Source organism: Eptatretus burgeri, chromosome 6 (assembly GCF_056783735.1).
Source record: "Eptatretus burgeri isolate ZD-2024b chromosome 6, Ebu_testis_v1, whole genome shotgun sequence".
NCBI lineage: Eukaryota > Metazoa > Chordata > Myxini > Myxiniformes > Myxinidae > Eptatretus > Eptatretus burgeri.
In genome coordinates this window covers 102,228,861-102,234,860 of record NC_140966.1, presented here as the reverse complement: position 1 = coordinate 102,234,860, position 6,000 = coordinate 102,228,861, and the positions used below count along the sequence as shown (strand labels likewise).

The following is a 6,000-nucleotide window of genomic DNA, read 5'->3' as shown; positions in this document are numbered from 1 at the left end:
CCAGTCCTGTTCCTGGTCATCATAAATGGTCTCTCTGGAAAATCCTCTTTGTCTATTTGATGATGACTCCATCCTCTGCTGTGACATCCCTCATCCTTCAAGCAGGTGGGCTGCAGACTCTCCCCTCTATTCAGACCTTGAAAAAAAAATCACAAGCTCGTCAAACACTTGGAATATGACTTTCAATTCTGACAAATCTCACACTCTCACTATCTCTCGCTGAAAGGACCATCTGGCAACCCCCCCCCCCCCTATCTACTTTCTAAACAATTCTCTTGAGGAAGTTCATTCATTCAAACCCATGGATCTCAGTATCAGCCATGATCTTTCTTGGGCAAACCACATTTCAAAGTTGGCTTGCAAACCAGCGGACTGGGCATCCTCTGTCATACAAAGTCTTTCCTTGGCACACTTTAACTCTGGTCCTTCCAAAGTCCTTCCACATACAAGGCCTTCATCTGCAGATGATGGAATGCTGTTTTCTCCTGCCTCACATCTTGTTAATTTTGACACCATGGAAAACAAGGCCTTCAAGATTATTGGATTCTTCCGTGATGAAGCTGAGTCTATGGGCCTATCAATTTGTCATCACAGACAGGTCGGTGGTCTCTCTGCCTTTTACCGCCACCTCTTTTGGTCTTGCACCCTCTGTTATTTCTATGTTTTGTCACCCCCCCCCCCCAAAGTTTCTGCAGGGCACACTCGGTCTACCATTAACCCCCTTCTGCTGAAACTACCGAAACCCAGGATCATTGCTCACTTCCATTCATTCGTTCCTCTTTTTTCCTGCCTGTGGAGCCAACTTGCACATCCTCTACAGTGCCATTCTTCCCTCCAAGTCTTCAAGACAGCTATCCACCACCATCACAGGTCATCCCCAATCCAAAACCATGATCTTTTCTATCCTCATTAACACTCCACCCCACCCCTTTCCCCCCCTCTTTCCAAATTTCCAGTTTTCCCTCCTGAGAGTTTCCTTCTGTATCAATGTTGTCCATCCCATGCATCCTCTCCTTTCCCCCATTCCTCCCCACACCCATTGTTTGTCCAAGTCTCTCTCTACCTTGGCCTTCATCTCTGCTGTTGATGTCCCCCCTCCCTCTTTCTACTGTTCCTTTTATCCGATTATGTCCTCATATGTTCAGTGTACTAGCCCTTCCATGAGCTTGACTATGTATACAAGGCAAAAGTAGTGAGATAAATAATTGTTAAGGAGAAGCAGAAGGCCTTTTGTTCCCCACTGTTTTGTCCTTCCCACTCCTGCCCCTCTTGTCTCATACCCCCTTGCTGTGCATTGTATGTTAGCTCTCATACGAGCCTCGACAAGGTATACAAAAAATAAAAAAAAGACATTTATTCGGTTCAAGCGGAGTACCCATACCACCCTATGGGTGGGTCGAGTTTGCACATCACTTGCTGAAAAGAGTATAGTCTGTGTTCTGCAAGAAGACATTCGATGTTTGTGTGGTGTGCGCCTAAAAGGTTATAGATGATTTAAATGGTACATTCCAATAGTAGTTGGGGTTGAAGGGGTTGAAAGGGTTTAATCTCTCAAGCCCTTCCATGAGCTTGACTATGTATACAAGGCAAAAATAGTGGTCAAGGGTCTAAAAAAAAAGGTCTAAAAAGGGTCTAAAAAGGTCTTTGGTTAAAGCACCAAATGGTCAAGGATTCAAGCTGTCTATCATGTTGGAAAGTTGTGAGGGGTCCAAATGGAGTCAAGGGACTTTACGCTTTGAACCCTGAGCTCCTTGGACTTTCGTCTCCCCCACCTTGGGCTCACTGGAGAAAAATCCGGCTGCTTGGGCACTTGGAGGTTTGACTAGTGGCTGGTAAAATGGCTGATAGGGTTCAAAGGCTTCAGGGGTGTAAAGGTCTAAAGGTTCTCAGGGTTTGAAGGGTATTAGGGGTCAAAGGATCTGAGGGGTCTATAGGTCCTCAAGGGGTCTAAATGATGTAAATGTCTCATGGTGTCTAAAGGGTCTTAAAAGGTCTAAGGGGTCTCAGCAGTCTAAATGTTTAAGAGGTATGTTCCAATCGTACGTAATTAATAGATGTAGTCACGGTACAACTATGTAATCAAGAGACATATAGCCATGTTAGTGGCTGGACATCGATACACTTGCTCCACTTCATACAGATAGTTATCATTATGAACATCATCACTGTTGTTGTCATTATCATTTTGAATATTGTCATGATTAGTATGATCATTATGTACCATTTTCATTGTCATTATGTACCATGATCATTATTATAAATAAATGTGTAAAACAGTGATTGTGTAAATAAATAAACATGTAAATGTGTAAAACAATGAAATTATAAATGTGTAAAGTCCTGCTTGTGTAAATACATGTGTAAGTGTAAGTATGTAAACTATTGTGAAAATGCATAAATTGGTGAAACAATCCAGGATGTTCATCAGAATACTTCCTGTGTAATCTTTTATCCAAATGATGTTCGTTCCCCCATTGTGAGGCATTTAGGCATCGGACACAGTGAGGGCCATGATATCCTAAGGTGAAGGTGGAGAAAAAGGGGAAGGTAGTGAAAGCTGAAGAACGAGGGGGGTCAGTGGGGAATGAAGGCTTTAGGGGACCGTGTGGAGTGGGGAGTAGGGGAAGTATGGAGTAGGCATGAGGAATGGGGGGTGGTGGGGATAATTATCCATGCACTCTCTATCCACGCACTCTCTAGATTCACACTCTTTATATACACACTTAAAGAATTATACTCTTCAGCCACACACACTTTGTCTCCCACTAAACTGTCTTAGAAAATGTGTAACCATGTGAAACAGAAAGTACTCGAATCTCCGTGTCGTTCTGTTTTCATCTCGTAGTTTCATGCCCATGTAAAATGAACCTTTTCTTACGAAACCTCAACTTGTCTTGAAAAATTTGATGGCGGATAGTGTGTTATAGGATGGATCGATAAAAACTATCAATTATACCCAATCATGTCATTGCCCCGCATACGCCAAGCAAAAAAGTCAGGCAAAGCAATTTGTTCACTTTGTCTGTCTGTCCACAAACATCGGTTTATGATTGAGGAACAACTTGATTTCAATTGAATATTATATTTTGAACATGAATTGGAAAACAGACTTGTAGTTTCGCAGTGCTTTGGCTCTGAATTGATAAAATTGTACGGAATCTAGTCCTCATCACACATGTGCTGAGAGGAGTAGATTTTTTTTTTTTAACTCCGTCTGGCAGTCAAACAAAATTTAAAAATCATTCAAAACAGGAAACGAACTGTTTTTAAGGAGGCCATAAAGAGATAAAAAAACGGGTATGAATAACTAATGTAACTTGTTAAATAAGGTGATGTCAAAGACGCAACCTCAAAAGACATCAACGGCAGAAAACTTCCAAAAAAGGTTTTTTTCTACCTTTAAAAATGTTGATTTTATTTCAATTTAATTATAAGCTTGAACACTGTAGAACATGAATTGGCTTCTCTGTACTTTCAAAACCCTTCTGTTTAGTCGGACTTGGACTAAATATAATGACGTTTTACATCATCACGACCAATCAAATTTTCCACTCGCAGACCATGCCCATGTGCTTTTTTTCTCATTGCTGCATGGGGTAAGGTGTTCTATGAACTCTCTAGTTTATTTATTTTTTCTTTCTTTCATGAATGCTTTTTCGATCTGAAATAATTTACAAATTCTCCATACTTGATAAATCATTAATCAGACGTTGTTGTGCCCCTGATGCAGTGCCCCTGCATATTTGTGCCAGAATTTGGAATTTGATCAGGGAGCCAGCATACAATGACATACTCTTTGCTTAAGACACTCGCTGGAGGATCTTTAACATCCACGAAATGTAATGCCTGGGCATACAGGACACTTGGTTTAACGTTCAATCCGAATCACTGCGTACTCAATAATGCATCACCCTGCCGGCAAAAAACTAGTCTGACAGTTGATAGTCTGGTCGAGAATCAAACTCAGACATTCTATACCCCCTGGGAGGTAACGAAACATTTGGTTCAGAGAAAAGGCCATGTTCAGCACCTCGAGCACTATATCCACAAGGAAGTCGAGATGCAGGAGGAGGTCACTCGGCCCATCAAGCCCATGTCATCTCCGCAATGCTAACAACCCAGAGAGACATATTGGATTAATAAGAGAGAATTCCCCTTGGAAAAAGCAAAAACTACGGGGAAGTGTAAAAGCCAGTCTCAATTTGGGATGGATACTCAAACCTCCACAGACCGAGAGTCCAGTGGTCTGACAACCACAGCATCATCACGCTCCGTGCATTGCCCTTTTAGTTTACCGTCTGAAAATGAACGTTGCACATGGAAATAGAGTAATCAAACCTGGAAAGAGCTCATGGAAAGATCAAACAGTCCTTTGTGACATTCCTGCGTGATTTGAACATCACAAATATGACCACGTCACAATGACTTGGTTTCACTTGCTTACATCTCTCGGTGCTGCTTACACAGATCGCGCTACGTGGAGCATATCCTTCAACATGTTACATCAGCATAGGATACCATGTGCATGGGATAGAGACTCAAACAGCTTAAAGTTGAACCTGGAAATCATTATGTGGAATCACCATTAACTATGACTAAAGTATTGTCTCCTTGATGACTGAGCCATCTTCATGATCTCTGAGGTGAAGCAACCTTGAGGAAGTTTGAAGAATGGACACCCAACATAAGAGCTTGAAGATATGTAAAACAAGGTTAAAATGTGTTCAGCTCTTCTATGAGACTCGAACAAGGTATCAGAAGCATCGCGGGAAGGTCCCCGGAGGCTGCACAACCATAAGTCCTGCCCAGAGCTTGCAACTGCGCGCATCTTGGTAACACTGATCCCACCCTCCCTTGCTTCCTCGATCCCTCAATCTTCACCTCCCTCCTCGCCTCCCAAAAAACCTTAAATCCCAAGCCAGAGCGAGCGAGTTGTTCAATGGGACATGGAGCGTCAGGCAGAGAGGGTTCGGAGCGCCAACCTACGGACAAGCGTGCTTCCTGCGTGTTGCTTTGAACCTCGTGTTTCCTGTCCCTGGCAGAGACCACCGAGCGCAGAACCCGGTAAGGGAGTGAGATGCATGGAGAGTGGGATGCAGGAGAGCAGGACGCATGGAGGTGGACATTGGGAGCGGGACATGGGGAGCGGGACACGGGGAGCAGGATGCATGTAGTGGGACACTGGGAGTGGGACGCATGGAACAGGGAGCAGACAGCAGGAGAGCTGGTCTGCAGGACAGCGGTACCACTCTGTGGACTTTATGATCCTTTACATACTCGTCGGTTCAAGTACCTAAGGGTGCGATGATTCACTCAGACTCTGCGGGAGCCACCGGAGAGACACGTCCATCGGCGCCATTTATTGGATTCGAACATTGGGCCTTACAATTACCTTCCATACCCTCACTTTGGTGTGTAAATTTATTGTTTTATGAACACTGATGAAAACATGTTCCATTTCTGAATCTGCAGACTATCTCTTGATAAAATTGATGGGAATTTGTCTCATTTTGGACACCAGCAGAGGACACGCGGGCATTGCCCGGTGCTGTTCTATTCCTGTTTGCATTTTGAAGAAATGAAATTTTGTTTTTTCTATTTTTATTTGTGGGGACTAAAACACTTCCCTACATCCACTAAGGAATGGGATCATTTAATATTACCTTTTGCATAGCGACAAAGGCTTATGCAATATAGAGCGATTTTAAAAGAGAAATCCTACTTTTTTTTTGAAATTAAAAAAAAAAAATTTTTTGCCAAAAACACTCCCCGGCACTCACTGATGAGCCTCTGAAAGTTTGACGAAGATCCGTTTCGCCATTTTCTGAGAAAAATGTCGAGAGACACACACACACACACACACACACACACACACACACACACACACACACACACACACACACACACACACACACACACACACACACACACACACACACACACACCTCTTTTATAGTATAGATTCATAAATATCAAACGGCGGCGCATCGTGTTTGTCCA

General features: G+C 43.1%; 2 protein-coding genes across 18 annotated transcripts in view; one reads left to right on the top strand and one right to left on the bottom strand.

Annotated features, from left to right (window-relative positions):
* The window catches only part of LOC147025480 (uncharacterized), a 60,012-nt gene that overhangs the window by 30,826 nt on the left and 23,186 nt on the right, over positions 1 to 6,000 (bottom strand). Inside the window, exon 2 of one of the 4 annotated variants that reach the window (XM_085886512.1) lies at positions 2,434 to 2,518. The exons of the other annotated variants lie outside the window; for them this stretch is intronic. The gene's annotated coding sequence lies outside the window, so the exon portion shown is untranslated. The remainder of the gene's footprint in view (positions 1 to 2,433; positions 2,519 to 6,000) is intronic. 4 annotated transcript variants of the gene reach the window in all.
* Positions 1 to 6,000, top strand: part of LOC147025481 (uncharacterized) — a 187,246-nt gene that overhangs the window by 162,368 nt on the left and 18,878 nt on the right. The gene's annotated exons all lie outside the window — the stretch shown is intronic.